Source organism: Prorops nasuta, unplaced genomic scaffold (assembly GCF_024137725.1).
Source record: "Prorops nasuta isolate Cenicafe-Biocafe unplaced genomic scaffold, Cenicafe_Pnas_1.2 PNAS00032, whole genome shotgun sequence".
Classification (NCBI taxonomy): Eukaryota; Metazoa; Arthropoda; class Insecta; order Hymenoptera; family Bethylidae; genus Prorops; species Prorops nasuta.
This window is the reverse complement of record NW_027116829.1, coordinates 2533187-2550338: the sequence shown is the minus strand read 5'-3', so window position 1 is coordinate 2550338 and position 17152 is coordinate 2533187. Positions and strand designations below refer to the sequence as shown.

Here is a 17152-nt window from a genome sequence, read left to right as displayed (position 1 = left end):
TTAGCAACGCGTTCAATGAATTCGACGTCGGGATAAATAAAAATTGCAATTTTTTGGTCGAAAGAGAGAGAAGCTCGACTAATTCCTCTGGTATAAATTATTCGTGATTTTTTTACTCGATCTTTATCCACGAGCAGTTGAAAAATATACTTGGAAGGCAAAAGTAGCGATCGTAGCTGATAGTTCCTGGAAATGGCTTCTTGCGAAGGTGGACGAGTGTGGCGTGTGCAAATCGCATTTGGAATAAACTTTAAAAAAATAAAATGCAATCTTCGATAAAATAGTTTATAATTTGCACAATTATTCCATGAAAAGTTTCCTTCGCGCGCGTTACACGGAAATACACAGAAACAAATAAAATCGATAGGCGTATTGAAGCGTGAATTATTATACCGACAAATATAATGAACAATTCAATCCGGATATTCCGATGGAAAATATGTGAAAAGTCACTGAAGGAAGCAACTTTTTGCAAATATTTTCAGTGCGATTTATTTACGGTATACGGAGTATACATAAAGGATATAATAATTTATAATTCAACTTTATATATCGTAACGCAATTCAGGCACGTAAAATTAATAATATCGAGAGAGATTCGTCGCGTGGATTATTTTAAAAGTAGCGAATTTCTTTTAAAGAGAAGTTTCGCAAGTTTTTTTTTGCATATAATGTTAGGGACGTGAGATATTCGAATCATTTTCCTCGAGCACGTAATAATTTTGTTTCCATAACGGGTGCTTCGGGGTCGCGCGAACGGTTACTAGCTGCTTTTTGGCATAAAAGAGTAGCTCTGACGTGTAAATAGATTCTGGCCTCGTGCGTGTTGGCATAAACCTGGGAGATCGTCGACACGAATCATGTCGTTTGACCGGCGCGACGCTGCGAAAAAGATTCTCGCGAGAAATGTTCGCCGTGCCATCGTCTTATTGTGTCTTAGCCCCATATCGCGTTATTGCCCTTTTATAAGCTCCTATGTCTTCGTTAAAGCAACAATATCACTCTAATTCGCTCCGAAATTGGAAGCTGGCTCAAACCTCTGAAGGACCGCTTGGCTTTTACTGAATTTTTATCACTAGAAAATCTTTATTACTAAATTATCGAGTTTAATTGCATGCAAAATTAAAAACAGACTCGAGATCCCGATCAAATATACCTTGAATTTTGTCAAGGCATATATCGGTTGTTCAATAAGATTGTAGATGATATTTGAATAAAATGAATTAAAGCATCGTTTTATAGCGTGCGTGGTAGACTCGAAGGCCGTTTCGATAAGAAAAATCTTCGCGTATCTAACGTTTATATATAGTTGGAAGGTTATAGAGAGATGTGCAGAGGATATAGTGATTTCTGCACGCAATTTGCAGATCGGTCGGAGGTTAAAGGACTTCTCTACAAAAGTTACTCGGGCACTCCTGAAATGTCTTCTTAATGAGGCCAATTCGAAACGCAAACTTGGCTGAAATATTAAAGTGCATCAGTGATCCGCGACACGGTTGGATATTCCAACGTCGGCTTAAACTTCCCTGCGCGCGCGTGTTATTACCAGACTAAAAAAAAACTATGCTGCAACTTCTGACAATCTTTTTGTTTTCTTACTCGTCCCTCCAAGCCACCCGCTGCGTTTATAACTAAGGGCGCGTGTTAAGAAAAGTCATTATTGCACGTAGAAAACTTCGCACAGCCCACTTTTCGCATTTCATTTCGTTCCATTCGTTTTACTTCCTCAACGAGTTCGACAACCTTTCCGGATTTCATTAGTTCGCTCAAATTAACAAATGATTTACGTTGCTATTTATATTATTCGCACACGAACCGTTCAGCACGACTACGGGTGTACCTCACCCATCTCGAGGAGCTTTAGTGATGTGTTATAATAAGTGTGAAAAAAATTCTAGAGCTTCGCTGGAGAATACAAGGAGGAGCGTGGGATTTGCAAGTGTGTTGAAAAGTGTTTAGAAATTTGCTTGGAATTAAGAGAGGTCGATGGACCGTTGCGAGTGCGAGGGGAAGGATCGAGAATAATTTTGGATACATGCTTATTCCCATAGTTGTCAGGTTTCATCGATGTACGTTGAAGAGAGCAGAAGGATGAAAGTGTGGGAATTGGTGAAAGTGAGAAAGAGAATGGATATGGAGAAAGGAAATGAGATTGAATATAAGGAATACGGTGTGTGACTGGCTAAAGCTTCCCAGGAATTGTAAAGCCGGCACCGGCTTTTCTGTGATGAAATATTCTCATTTCGCATGGTGGAATTCAAATCGCTTTATCATTCACGTTCGATGTTTCCATAAGAAAAATTTTAACCTCTGCAACATCCATAAATATGTGTAATAAAAATCTCTAAGCAGTATAAATATATAATACCTATATGATATATCGGTGTTTACGTGTACAAAACTCACAAAGGAATAAGAATTCTATTGATAAGGAGAAAGGAGAGATATAACGTGCGAACTTTGCTCGACCAAACGAATTCTGTCAATTACTATTCATTATTGAAGTTGAAGCTTCGACGTTCAATTATCGTAGATATATTTAAGCTTGTCTCTTGTTACTCGAAGAAATTCTACCTCTCTTGGACAAATTACCGACAACGATACGAGTGAAGCGGCCTAAAATGTACCTTCTTAGTGCAAGTACAGCTACAGCTCGGGTTCCCCTCAACCTGACAGCTCAGCTTGTACCTGCCTTTATCCATCGTCGAGTCATTTGAGACTGTTATCTTTCGCGGTGCCTACACAAGGTAAGATTAACCAGGGGAAGCAATTATTATACCTGGGTCGTTCATTCAACAGTTTCCATGGTTATTTCGTAAAAACATTTTGCCCTCTTTGTTTAACAAATAAAACGCTGCAATTAAAATCCCCTTTCTCGGCCTTTTTTTAATAGTCTTGGTGTTGTTATTATATTTTATGCGGTAAAATTAAATAGTTTTTTTTTAAATATATATATATATATATATATATATATATATATAGCATTGTGTAGGAAGTAAGTTTTTATTCGAATCATTTAGGTTTGTAGCTAACCCCAACGAAGAGAAATCAATAAATTTAAACTACTTATCTAGCACGAGAGTAGAGTAATCCTCATAAAAATGACAAATTCTACTTCACCTCTCAGGTGTACTGGTTTTTTATAGCGCTCGTTTAAATGGCAAAATCCGTGAGTTCTCCCGACTCGCTTTTATGGACTGAAAGTGTAACAAAGCCAAATACGTGGTCGATTATTGCACGTAGGACACAATGCTCTCACAACGTATTTAAATCTTTTCATGTTTCTTCTTTTCACAACGATTAAATTGCAGTTTTACATGGAATTTTCTATATTGAGTTATATGGCTCGTTTTAACATTTATCGATTGCATCAATTTTAGCATAAAATTTTCCTCTCCCTTTTGCACTCGCTCACTCGATTCTTATTACGTTTGCTACATTCATCTCTTACATTAATTTTCTTCAATTCGACTATTTCCGGGCCATCGTCCACTCAGCCAGCTTGAATAATTTAATTGACGTTTCGAATCTAGCTTTTCCGTGTATAGAGATTCCAAGTTTCGCGAGTTAACTTTCTACGTAAATTAAGCAAAACCATGGTACAGAGAACAGCCCTGATGTCGAGGCTGCGTTTGCATGGTAAAAGTTGGAAAGAATTGTCGAAGATTGTCTGTGCGTATTATATCGCACCAGCCCCTTTAATAATTATCAATCTCTCGATTTCACTTTTGCCGTGTAGCAAACATTCTGAATTAGCGTCTCGAAAGCTCACCCGAAGCATCGGATTAATTCTTAATGAAAGGCTTTGCCATTACTCATTATCCTAATTAAATTTATACATTTAATCATCGCACAAGTGAACCTGGCATTCGGTCGTATTATTTAAACTTTCGAGCTCCAACATATTTTCATCAGCAATTAAACGAGACTCTAGCATAAACTCGCGAATAAATTTGACTAAAAGAAGCACGTAGCAATTAACTAGTGACACATTAACGCATATAAAAAAGAGAACACTGGAAAACAAAGTTGAATGGAGCAATTTAATAGATGTAACGCGTGTATGCGGCAGATTCGATAAATCAACAGGGCAAATAACAGGTTCGGCTAATTAATTCTTCAGTCTCTGTGGTGGTGTATATATAGGGAGAGATTTTAGAATTCCATTCATTGTTTCCAGTCTTTTGTTTCTGTACTTCTCTTTCTTCGTGGTTGATCAGGCTGGACTAAGGAAGGGACCGGATTTGGGTGATATTTGCGTAGGGTATTGCGACCGTGAGCCCATTAGAGATTCGTCGACTAGATCTATGTATGCCGAAAAAGTGGTGGGACGTGCGAGTCGTGCCAAGACACTTGTTGACACATTCGCTCCGTATGCAACTCTCTGCCATTTTCCACTTGCTGCCTTCCACGCTTTCTTAACTTTTATCTCTTTAACAAAGCCTCCCTTGAATCACAAATAAGCCACACCTTTCACCTTGCAATATACTCTTTTACAGTTACATCGTATTTAATAAAATTAATAAATTATCATGCAAAATTAATTTTCGCTAAATTCAACCGGAAAATTTTCAATTTGTACCATTGAATTATTAAAAAGAATTCGTTTGCAGAAAGTAAGGGATGGATAAGTGATTGAAAAAGTTATTTAGAGAAAAGTTGTTGAAATTTTGGGATATGTTTGTGAATGGCTTTTCGAGACTTGGCAAACTTAAATTACTCTTTTTATTCATCGTGGCCAGGTTGCTCGTGGTTGAAAGAAGTGTCTCGTAGGACTGTATTCGCGTTGAACGAAGGGATTATAGTTGGCTAGGTGCCAATGCCCTCTCTCCCTCTCTCTCTCTCTCTCTCTCGAATTACCAAGACGATAAGAGAGCAGACATGCACTGAATTTCTAAAGTGAATCACTGAAATCAACATCTTTGATCATCCTAAACCAGTCCACAGTTCGTTACTCGGCAAATTTCTCTCGTTGACGCATTCAATCCGTCTCACTCTTAAACAAACTGTCTTTCATCAATTACACACAATGCCTGCAAATTATTGCAATTTCGGATTAATTAGCATTTCCACTTTAAGCGACTGGTAATTCCCCATTACTGAACGTTATATTTAATTTGCTTCTCTACCCTTGTCCCTTATTCTTAAGAAAATTCTCCAACCAATCCTCTCATCTATTTTTTAAACATATTATTTCTTTTGAGTATCGTCGTCGTGGGCGAACGTTTTTCGTTTATAGACTAGGACGCATTAATCAGCATTGGCACGATATATACAGGGTGTCCCACGAACGATTGTCTCATGCCAATAATACTATCGGATAGGGCACAAAAATCTAAGCAAAAATGTTGTAAGAACTTTTTTCTTAGCACCGTTGATTAAAAAGTTATTTGCAATTAAAGATTATCGATTACAGTAGTCCTTCTTTAAGAGGAAGATTGTTTTGGTCGCATTATAAGGTCAGACCAAAAATGCTAAGATTCTGTGAATTAGAATACTAAGAAATAAACAAAGTCAAACATCCACTTGAGCCTGTTCAAGTGGTTCAAGGCCGATCAGCTGTTTCGAGTGCGAGCGCCAAAAAACAATCAAAACATAAACACACCATAGGCTCAAGTAGATGTTTGGCTTTGTGTTTTTCTTGGTATTCTAATTCGCAGAATCTTAGTATTTTGGCTTTATAGCGCGACCAAAACAATCTTCCTCTTTAAGAAAGGAACTACTATAATCGACAATCTTTAATTGTAAATAACTTTTTACCCAAAAGTGCTAGCAAAAAAACATTTTAAACTTTTTTGCTTAGATTTTTGTCCCCTATCCGATGGTATTGGCATGGCCATCGTTCGTGAGGTACCCTGTATATATATACGTGTATATGAGAGAGAAGTTTAAGCAGCTTTGAGGATTTACGATCGATTATAGCGTGCTAACTCGAGCCATAAAACGATCGAGATGATCCGCGAGATCGTTTTAAGCGAGATATACTAAAACGAACTGTAATGGTCAAATGACGCAATCCTTATTACCTTTGGAGAGCTTTGGATGCATCCGAAATCCAAGGACGGATAAGCAGAGTAAGCGTAAAATTCTTTGCACCGAGCTTGGATATTTCGGGTCATCAAGTTTTATCTCATGGAGATTCATGAGAGTGACCCTCGCTGTAGAAAGCTCTCGTCAAGCAGCTTATCGTCATTTTTTTTTCAGTAAGATGGAACTAAGAAATATTAAATTTACACGATACTTATCGATGGAAATATTTGAAGAAGAGCGGAAATTTTCAGGAGTAACGATCAGCGTGTTCTCTCGATGCTGTCGAATATCATTCATACTTGTTCATTGTCGAACGAAGCATCCAGCGAGCGAAGATTCAACGTGGGAAAAGAGTGATATCGTTTGTTTGATCGAAATAAAACGTCTAGTCCATAGTTACGGGATGAAAATGGCTGAGACCAGTTAACGCTGTCTAACCCCAGGAAGTACATTCAGTAGTTATAGTACTCGACTCTAATTAAACCGCCAATTGAATTAGGCGTGATCCGGATCTGAGAGATTCAATTGTAACTTTGTTTATGGCTTCCTGCCAGATGGAAAACCACGGACGATACATATATATATATATATATATATATATATGGCATTAGTTACACGAACTAGAAGAGCAGAAATTAGTTCAGTTACACGATTACTCGTCAAGTATATAGATGGTAATTGTGTTTGAGTTTTGCAAAAAATTATTTGGCCTGAAACAATGCGAAGTTGGTGTATGTACGAGGTTAGGGATAATTTGTTTGAGACGATGCAATATTTGTTTATGGTGTAAGGGTCTGGGAGAGGTTGTAAAGCGGAAGGAGATTAACGAGTCCTTGGTCATATTTACAGAGAGAGAGAGAGAGAGAGAGAGAGAGAGAGGAAGATTCTCCTTTTATTCGCGAGTTTGTGCCGATATGTTGAAAGTGCAATTGCAGGAGATCTGACCTCGTGCTTTAAATATTTGCAATCGATGCGGTCCACGAGTCGTTGACTCCTCTTCTGCTGCTCGACCCATCCCCCCCCCCTCTTCCCTCTTCTTCACTCGCTCGCAGCTTCCAGCTTGCCAACTTCCCGGCAACCCCTTCAACTTCGATCTTCGCTTCAGAAAACTCCTCTTCTGACGTCAGCCGAGATTTTTCCAACAAAACCTGGCCTCCCTTTACTCCCGCACACTCGAAAACCCATTGTCCAGCTCCTTTCATCCGCTAAACGTTGCACAGCCTTGATTAATTCTTCGGGATAATAATCCAAGCGCGTTAATCATTTATTAAACTCGATCAACGTATTATTATGCTTCTCTCAAAGATAATGTAGTTTGCAATTTTTGTAACCTTATTGTCCAATTTGCCACGTGCAATTTTCTCTCTTTTCGACTAACAAACCTATAATCATGATTTTTCCCATGCTCCTCTTCCACCGACTTTTTTCCGTGCTTTGTCATTTCTCTTCCTTTCCCATTTTTTGTGACAATGATATAACGTGGAAGCTAGCTACGAGATCAAAGCGACCCCCCGCGGCTACAATGTGCGCATGTTCGCGAGCCTCGCTGGATCATATCGTTATCCCGTTCCCCGAGTCTCCCTGTGAATATGTTTCAAATGTGACTACCGTATTACTCTGCGAGAGCGGTCGCTGCGCTCCGGAGCAGTAAAATCCACCAAGAACAGCGTTTTTACCGTGAAAAAGACTGTTTATCGCGAAGATCCGGTAATTGGTCGAAGCTAGCGAGGGTTATCGGAAGCTCAACGGGGGAGAAATTAGGGATGGATGTCGCGAGAGACAAAAGTAACGCTCGATAAAATTTCCCACTTGGACCTGTGTGTTATTCCGCTGGAAAGTTTGTGGAAATTCGGAAGCACACAGCGTCGAGTTTCGCAATGTTCGACGTACATTCCCAAAGTCCCAGCTAAATGGAGATTAATCCGTCCAGAAAATGGAGAGATTCGTACATGTGAGAGAACTTTCCATTACTCCGACACACTTCCATCCTCTACTTTATACTCTCCTCTTTACTCGTAAAAAAAAAAGAGGTCTCCGATCAAAAGTTTTCGTCGGACGTGTTTCCTGTACCGGATTCGCACCCAGCATCAGCTTTTCGGTCTTATTTTTTCACGGCATAAATTGTGGGATCCGATCCAGCGTGGAAATCGTTCCGCGTCAACGTGTAATAAAGACGCGGATGAACGGGAAGCCCGGACTAACGCGTTCTCGTCCCTGACGAAAAAAGGAAGGTAGAGTAATCCTTGGAGGCTAATCGGAAGTGCTCGACATATTTCCAGCGTGCTTTTTATTTCCGCAAACTGCATTTCACGAAGATGCTGTGATTTATATCACCTGTACTCTTCCTCTGCGTAAATTTTTTCTTTTACATCTCAGCGACTCGACTGGAGACGATTTCTCATCTTCGATCGTTAAACTCGTCGCTCGACGCTTCTAAAAAGCTCTCGCAGCCTCGATTCCTTCCATTCGGGGAGACCCTCCGAAGAAATTGCAAATTTTATACACGCTGGATTTTTATATCGGACCATAAACGTTTCACTTGGATTCCTATATATAAGATTATTTTCGCCTTCCATTTTGCGTCTTGAGTATTTTTTTTTCTTTACGACTAAGTAAAAGGTTGAACGCGCGCGTTGAGACGACGGACCGCGCCGTCTCTTCTTCGGAGAGTGCACGAGGATCAGCAGCAGCTGTTTGGGAAGCGAGCTTCTCCTTGGTGGTTAGGGTCGCGAGCAAAGATTTTCTCTCGCGGGCGGACAATGGGGATTTTTACGTGCATGAATTGCAGCTTCTGGGGAAATCTAGTGAAAAATTGAACGCGACACGCTTTATAATGCGAATTCTAATGAAAGCTCGTTCGGACATAACGCCTAATGCATTATTTATCTGGGAAACGAAGGAGGCGGTTGCGAGAAGATTAATCGTTATTATTTCCCAGCTGCGTTGTATGCAAGTGGAATTCATAGCGGTGCAGCTGCAGGAAAAACTTAACCGATCGTGCCGCGTGCTATTTCTCAAATATAAACATGCTCGGTGCATAATTTAGAAGGGGCAGAAAGTTTGTTTGTTTCCCTCGAGTAGGGAAATCATTGGGATTGGACTCATGATTCAATTATGCTCTATTAATATTGTTATATTACTATTGCTGAACGTTCGGTCTTATTTGCATTAGTCGAATAGTTTATCGACCCAACAATGAGCAGCTTTTGGTAACAGATGACAGAAGGGGAGTGGTTTGGGTCGACTGAGCAGCAATGGAATGGACAAAGGCTGTTGCATCGCTGCAATTTCACAATGTATCCAAATCTGAAGCTCGATATGCAAATGTAAACATTTTTTCCGGCGAATACCTGGGATTTTTTTGTTTAGAATTTCTCGTAGAGTGGAAGAAAGAGCTTTGCGCGTGTATTCTATAAAGTTTTGTTGCGTCGAGTGTAGAAAGAGTGGAGCAGATTACGTAGGAGCGTAATCTTATAGCGAAGGTCGGTGCTGCAGTGTATATATGTATAGGACGCGAGGGAAACCTTTACGGATGACCGGTTAGACTCGGCTCTGGCCGCGATAAATCGTGCTCTACACTGGAATTCAGCTGCGACCTTCGTTACTGACTCTCCACGAGTCTCCTGCCCCCTTGTACAGACCAGCTGCTTTTTCACATCTCGAGAATACCAACGATTTTTCAATCTCAATCCCTGCGACACAGTTTTAAATTCCGGTGATACACCTCCGAGAAACGCCCAAGGTACTTTGCAGAATTTATTTATAATATTGAGAAAACTCTCTCCGCCTTAAATAAAAACTTGATCCTCTCCCGACGTCCCCTCCTCCCCCTCTCGATCCTTCGGAAATTCAATCGGATCATCCGACGAAGCTCCGATTAAATTTCAATATCCAATTTTTTGAAATAATACTTTAAGCCCGAATGACGATGAATAAAATGGTGAAACTATTATTTCGTACGCGGGAGCGCGCCTTCGATCGGAGAATCAAGTGAAACGAGCAATATCGAGAACATGTGTAAAGGGGATGATAAAACTATGATGGGAAAGTAGGAGAAACGGTTGAAAAAAGTTTGATAAAAGGGTGGATTATGGTGATGTGGAATTTGCTTACGCGAGCAAGAACCAGATGGAAAATTCGAAGCATTATCGTAATTCAAAGTTAACAGTAGTAGTGGTGGAGTAGTAAGAGATTAATGGAATATTTTTTAGCGATGTAACTTCAAAGGCCTTTCTCGCTTTTTCAAAGGAAAATCATTTTAGACTGTAAATCGCGTGGAGTGGCTCCGAGAGGTATTCGCTCGAAATTAAACCAATCGCTTTATTCAACAATGACCAGTAATGTCGCAAAACAAACGTAATTACAGAGGAAACTGTTGCGCGTTCGAAACACACAGTCCTATACTGAAATTCCTCTCGTGCAAACAGCAGAATATTCAATTGCCTTATATTTCTTTCGGATCGATGAAACTTGCTCCATTTCAGAATTCAACACGCATCCTGCCGACTGTTCATAAAATATTGCCGGGATAAATTTCATTTTGACTTTGAGGCAAGAATTCGATGAAAATTCTGTCAAAAACGTTGAGGGATGTTTTCGGATGTTCGCAGCAGCAATCATTTTTTATTCGACGCTCGAGAAATTTGACAGAAATTTTTCATAGTCTATAAATTTCGTTGAAATGCAAGGCGTCGATGATCGCAGGAGTTGCCTGCGGATCTCTCCGTGGATCGCGCGTCATTCCATGGAAATTCGAAGACTGTTGAACGTGTTGGTGCGGGCAAAGTTGGACGAAGGTGTGAATAATTTAGGAAGAGCGGCTAAACTAGTTGATACAACTTATGGCAAAACACGTATTTGCCACTCGAATGCTACGTAGGCTTATACAGGGATAAATATCGATCGCTCGGCCAGACTGTTTTCCCTTTGCCAGGTCGACGCGTCGAAATTGTCGTAAAATGAGCGATGGTCGAGCTCACCCCGCACACACACCTCTCTCTCTCTCTCTCTCTCTCTCTCTCTCTCTCTCACACTCTTCGACGATCCATATCCCTTTACAGTATTGTTTAAATCGGAAATAATAAATTATACTAGATACGTTTATATCGTTCAAATATCATAAACCAGGGACTGTAATGTGAGAGGAAATAACGAAAAATGCATATTGTTACCGAATTTTAATTTTTCCAATAAACTGTATGATCAATGCAGAATGCGAAATAAAAGGGAGAAAAGAATTATGATTGTTAATTAGAAACGAAGCTGGATAATTTAATTACAAAATGTTTTTTTTTTTGTTGTGGTTGTTTTTATTTTGCAAACAAGTGCGATAAATTTGTGTGCGATACATGTGAGATAGCAATAAGGGCGGTGACTACCCGGGGCTTTTCCACATATTCCGTTTTCCCATTGAAAGACCACCACCCACCATCACGGTCGGATACTAATTTCAATTTAACCCGGACATAGGGTGTTACGCTTGCCCGTACTCACAGAATATGCCCAGCTTATATTTATTTCATCTTCCCCTTTGTTCCTTCTTTCAGTATGGCTTTCATCTCTTTATCAAAGCACATTTCCCGAACAATTGAGAATCCAGCCGCCCCAAAGCACCGGCAAAGAAAATGGAATCGTAGATTTCCAATAATAAAGATCGAATATTGCGAGGAACGAATAATTTTGTTGCTCTTGGAGAACTTGATTAGCATTGATAATGACTTACGTTGAAAAGCTGATAAAGAGAGTTAATATGGGCTTGGAAACAAAGAAAAAACCAATTGGTCGATAAAGTTTACGAGAGTACGAGATGTATCGTTACGAGAGTGAAGTTTTTCGAAAAACAGCGATACTTTTTTCCAAGCTAATCAGAGCCGATCATAGCGTCGTGTATATCGCTCCAACTATAGATTCGCGAGAGGATTTATTCCTTGATAAACAACATCTGCACGCAGTTTTCCATTCTCCGTCTAATTTAATCAGGAATATTTTAAAGCGCGAGAATCTTGTTAAATTATACATTTACGGTACGCGTTTAACGCAGCCTGTCTTCTGAAAATCTGCCAGATTCCTCCTCGCGTTCTCCTCGTCGTTATAAAAGTTGAAATATTCTCCGACGCGTCGTAGTCTCCCGAGGTGGATGAAAGGAAGGAAAGTTGCGAGGCGCGTTGATTCAGGCAGGCCTACTAGGGAAGACCGTGCAGTACCAACAAACGTCTAAGCTCCTTAAGCAACTATAATTTGCTTTGCCGAATGATTGGCTTTAACGCATTCTCGCGGAAAAATATTACCTCGCGTTCTCCTTTCTCCGATCGTCAATAATAAATGAATAGCTCGATGAGTACCATTGCACCGCTCTCCATTCCAACTTCAATAAAAGTGTAAATGAATCGTTCCATATTTTATATATATATATATATATATACGTTAGATATGTATAAGTATAAACTGGAACGCGTAAGATCAATAAGCAGCCAACAATAAATCTCCGCACTTGAAAAATAAATGATCGAGTCTCCACCGAATTGACAATTAACGTGATGTTTTATCACGCCCCGCACTTTTTCTTAGGGATGATAACGCGATGCTGGCGAACGATGAAAAGAGATTGAGACGAGCTGGATCGAGTTATGAATATTGGATGTCGAAAGGCTGACGACGACGACGACGACGACGAGACGAGGACGACACGGATGTAACGAGAAGATTCTCGTGATTTTTCTCTCCTCTAATGTTTTAACGATCCTGTATGAAATGTGCGACTGCAGTGTCGATGGATGGTCGTTAAGGAAATGAAAAAGGAGAGTAAGCGAGAGGGAAGAGTCATCTCGAGAGGCAGGAGGAACATTAGGGAACCGGAAGTTTCTCGGTTTTATCGTGAATCATCCCCCCCCCCCCCCCCCCCCTCCCCACACAATGCTCTTTCTCACGATTCTCGTTATTTCTACTTCCGTTTTTCTTCCCTGGCAGAATCTCCCCCTGCAGGCCAGACCTTCGCAAATGTTTTTCACGCACGTGACCCATTTTTCCGAAGCCTCGCGCTGACTGCACTTTTCGCAAAATATCTGGCATATTGCGATGGCCTCGAGCTATCAGGAGATAAACATTCTATCGATTCGCAATGGATAAATTATTCACGATGCTTCTATTGTTTTTCATAGCTGTATAGTATACCTTTGTGCATCTACCTGGCCTCCTCCAATGGCCTTTTCCACTTACTCCAATTTTCTACACGGATTTATTGAAAAACTTACTTATTTCTTAGAAAAATATCAGGATCCTTGAGAGTAATTGGCATATCTCGAATTTTTTACGCAACTCGATAAAGAGGAAAATAAGTTTATAGGGTCGAGAGGGTGGAATTCGCGGAATTCAGGGAGAAGGGTGAATTTCGTTATCCGCGAGCTGCACCGAGACTGCTATACGGTGCGTGGACGTGCAGGAAAGGAAAATTATTTAAATTCACACGAATAGTAAGAATAAAATTTCTATTATTTAGCTAGCTTTGGTACAGCGTTCGACGCGTCTGGCGTCGATAATATATGCAACATCAGCTAAAAATAGGAAAAATCAAAGCATACCTTGTCCGGTACGAGAGATTCCCTGTAGCAGTCAGGTATATACATTCGCAACCATAATTTACACGTTGAATCGCGAGTTGCAACATTGTGAAAAACTGCTGGAAGCGTTTTGGAATCTCATCAGTATTTCGATATTACTTGCCAAAGTTCTTATATCTTGAGTGAGATAACTTTGTTGCGAAAAATCGAACGAAAGTAGTTTACGTGGCTCACGTCGCAACGCCATCAATAAAGCTCCGTTCGACTTAACGCACATTACCGCAAAATAAAGCACCTACCTTCGAGATCGATTCTGAATTTTCCTAACCAAAAGTTTCCCCCTTCAAAAACCTCCTATAAATAAAAAGAGAAACAACGGTTTATGCAGGAAAATCAACTAAAAGCTCTCGCAAGCTCTTTGCAAAATTTACCACCGATAAAGCAGTAGTTGATTTAAGGTCCATAGCACTGCTGCGGAGAAAAACGCCTAATATCAAGGTCGATAAATTCAGTTTTTTACATTTTACGCGGCGCCTATAAATTTTCCCCCCGAATATTCCACAATAATTAATGCAGCCTCCTAAAAATCACTACTAAATCAGCATAAATGAAACAAGGGATAATATTTTGCGGCAAATTAAATGGTTGGAAGCTCGTAACGTCCTGGCAATTGGCCAAGCAGCACGCTTGATTTATCACGAGTTAACTAATTATTAGTCGAGGGAAAGTGTTAGTGGCTGGAAGAGTGGCAGCATATGCGTTCTTCCAGCACATGGTAGAACACTGGAACTCGTAGAGAAAGACATTAGGAAAGTGTTACAGAGCTCTACCAAGAGTTTCTTCAAGGCTGTAAAACGCACAGTCCATATTTCACTGTGTAAAGAATACCCTTATAAATGAACTAACAACTTCAGCCACTACACTTATGTAGTTAAGAATAATATAGGCTTCGCGTAATTTCTTTTATTATTTGCTTATTTTTTCCAGACTATTATCAAAGATCTTCGGCTTTGTGTATATCCCTTCTCAGTTGTTTTACTACGAAATTATTTATAGCAACCAAACACTGATTATTGATTTTTAATCGAGTCTCGCTCGGAAATAGTCTTGGACTTATTTTTCTTACTACCTCTTTCATAAAGTAAAATACGCGAAGAAAAACGATAATTTAAAAGTGCTCGGGGGCTTTCTATTAATTTTACTATAGCTCAGGTACGATTTTCATTAAAGGGAATATGAAATCGTCATAAATTACGATTGCTCCGCGGCATACTTTGTCGATAAAGATAATATTTGAGGGAGGATGTATACTCGTAGCACGATAAAAGAGTTTTCGATTGAAATCTCTAAATTGTTCGGGGTTTCTTTGTACCGATGTGAGATCGCGAGGGTCAATATAAATAAGGACGGAGGGTAATAAGGATAACGAGGAGAATCTCGGGAGAATTTTCTCGCTTGAAAATTTCTCTGTAATATTAAAGGATCGCTGCTTGTCTCAGGGAATGCCATATATGAAGCCAAAGTGCCACAGAGAATACGCGGTTGGTCCCTTGCTATATGTAGAGGGCGTAGAGGGGGTAGAGGGCGAGGGAAACTACCCCCTTTTCTTCCTTACCAACACCAAACGTAGATCCAGGAAAAATTCTTTCCAACCAGAACGAACCTCGTTACTCGTACCCATTGGCCTCCTTATAAATAATTCAATTTTTCATAATAATATTATTACTCGCCATATTCGCAAATTTCCATTATAACATTATTTTTCAGAAATGCCGGCATTGCTGTATACATATATAGTTTATATTTGCACAATTAGCATTTATATTAAACGTTCGGGCCATTCTAGTCGCAGCTATATATACGTGTTCTAATGGATTGGTAAACTTATGAATTCATTCACCGGTAGAGTCTGGTAATTTAAATGACAATGAGTCTGCATAGTTGCGGAGCAGGATTACGAAATTGTTTCTGAAAAGAAAGTGGTGCATCTGGGAACCAATGCGCGATTAATCCAACGCAGTAGCGTAATCCACTTTGGTGCAGGCTTCGTTCTGTGTAATTAAATTGCTTGGTACCACGTGACAGTGGAATAGACGATGCAGAAGGGCAAAATGATTCGTGTAGAATCGATTAGTAGATGGGCAAGGGGGGGGGGAGGAGAGGGGGGATAGAAAATAAATCATTCGAAGCGAAGGGTGAATGAAGAGGGTCAATGAACTCTCATTCCATCACGTATGGAACGTACGCCAAGCATCCGTAGGAGTATCAGTCGTTGTGCTTGGCGGAATCGCACAAATTTCTAGCACCGCTTTATTCGAGGTGACCTGATTCCACCTCGACTCCACACATCCCCCCTCTTCTCCACTTACAAAATGTAAAACTCCAATTTTCCCATTTATCTGCTGTTCTCTGCTACAAATTTATCATCTCTCAATTTTCTAACAAGATTTTCTCTTCGATTAATTACGCCCATATACCATATACGTTGTAGTAGGTACATGGTTGGGAATACTTGGAATATTTTATCCACGCTCGTCGCTTTATTACTCGTTTCGGAAATTAAACATTTACCTTCTTTTTGTGCACGATACTACGAATATAGCAGGCGCAAGGGTATCGAAAGTTCTTCGTCGATATTTTTTGGATAATGATGGAGCTCCTCCACATTTGGAAGCGTAAATTACCTAAATTTTCAACGAGCATGAATTTTCAAACACCTGCTTCGATCTCTATAATTGAGCAACGGACTGTCAAAGTGCTTTCCAGCGAATTTGCAGCTTCGAATGCACAGCTAAATTATTCGTTTGCGCAAACACGCCGGCAACGTGTGTGCATGGTATAGAAATAATTTTCAGCGCGAGCAAAAGATTAAATTTGTTCGTATACTTGTTCGCATCCATCTTAGCTATGATAAAGCTGTAAGTAAACATTTAATTAAATCTACTTTGACAGTTTTTGATAAATAATGATTCATTACTATTTTACTGTGTAAAAAAAAGGGGATATTATTGATGCGTTTTCCGTATAGGTTTTCCCGCCTTCAAAATGTAAACTAAAATTGGGGAGCAACGTTGGATGATGAAAGGGAAGGTTTTCGGTGATGGATCTCGGGTTGGTTCGGCTACATCGGAACGTCGATATTCCAGGGCTGGCGTTGTTTTGACAGCTGAGCAATTTCGTCGCGACGACGGGTCAACGTTTCGCAGGATCGATCGGGAATCGGGATTCCTGGAATCCAGTTGCGACCCAGTTGTGGCCACAGCGGCGGTGCGCGAGGCAGTTAACCAGAGGGGAGAGACTGCAAAAATTACCGGAAACTCGCCACACGGATCCGAGACTTTTCCTCGCTCGGCAAAACTTGGAGCTCACGCTTATTGTGTCGCGCGACACGCGCTAATTCGAAATTCACGCGTCCTGGTAATTTACGCAACGCTTAACACCCGTGAGAAGCAGCAGCAACACCTCCCCGGGCCAATGAGAAACTGCATCCTGTCGCATATTGCACCGGAGCAACGCTTAATATATTCCTATCGCTCTCTATTTTGCTGCACACCTCGAACCATCCA

At 40.3% G+C, this 17152-nt stretch overlaps 1 protein-coding gene across 1 annotated transcript in view; it reads left to right on the top strand.

Annotated features, from left to right (window-relative positions):
- The first annotated feature begins 2623 nt into the window (after positions 1-2623).
- unc-13 overlaps positions 2624-17152 on the top strand; it is an 84244-nt gene continuing 69715 nt past the window's right edge. Inside the window, exon 1 of the mRNA XM_066743039.1 lies at positions 2624-2747. The gene's annotated coding sequence lies outside the window, so the exon portion shown is untranslated. The remainder of the gene's footprint in view (positions 2748-17152) is intronic.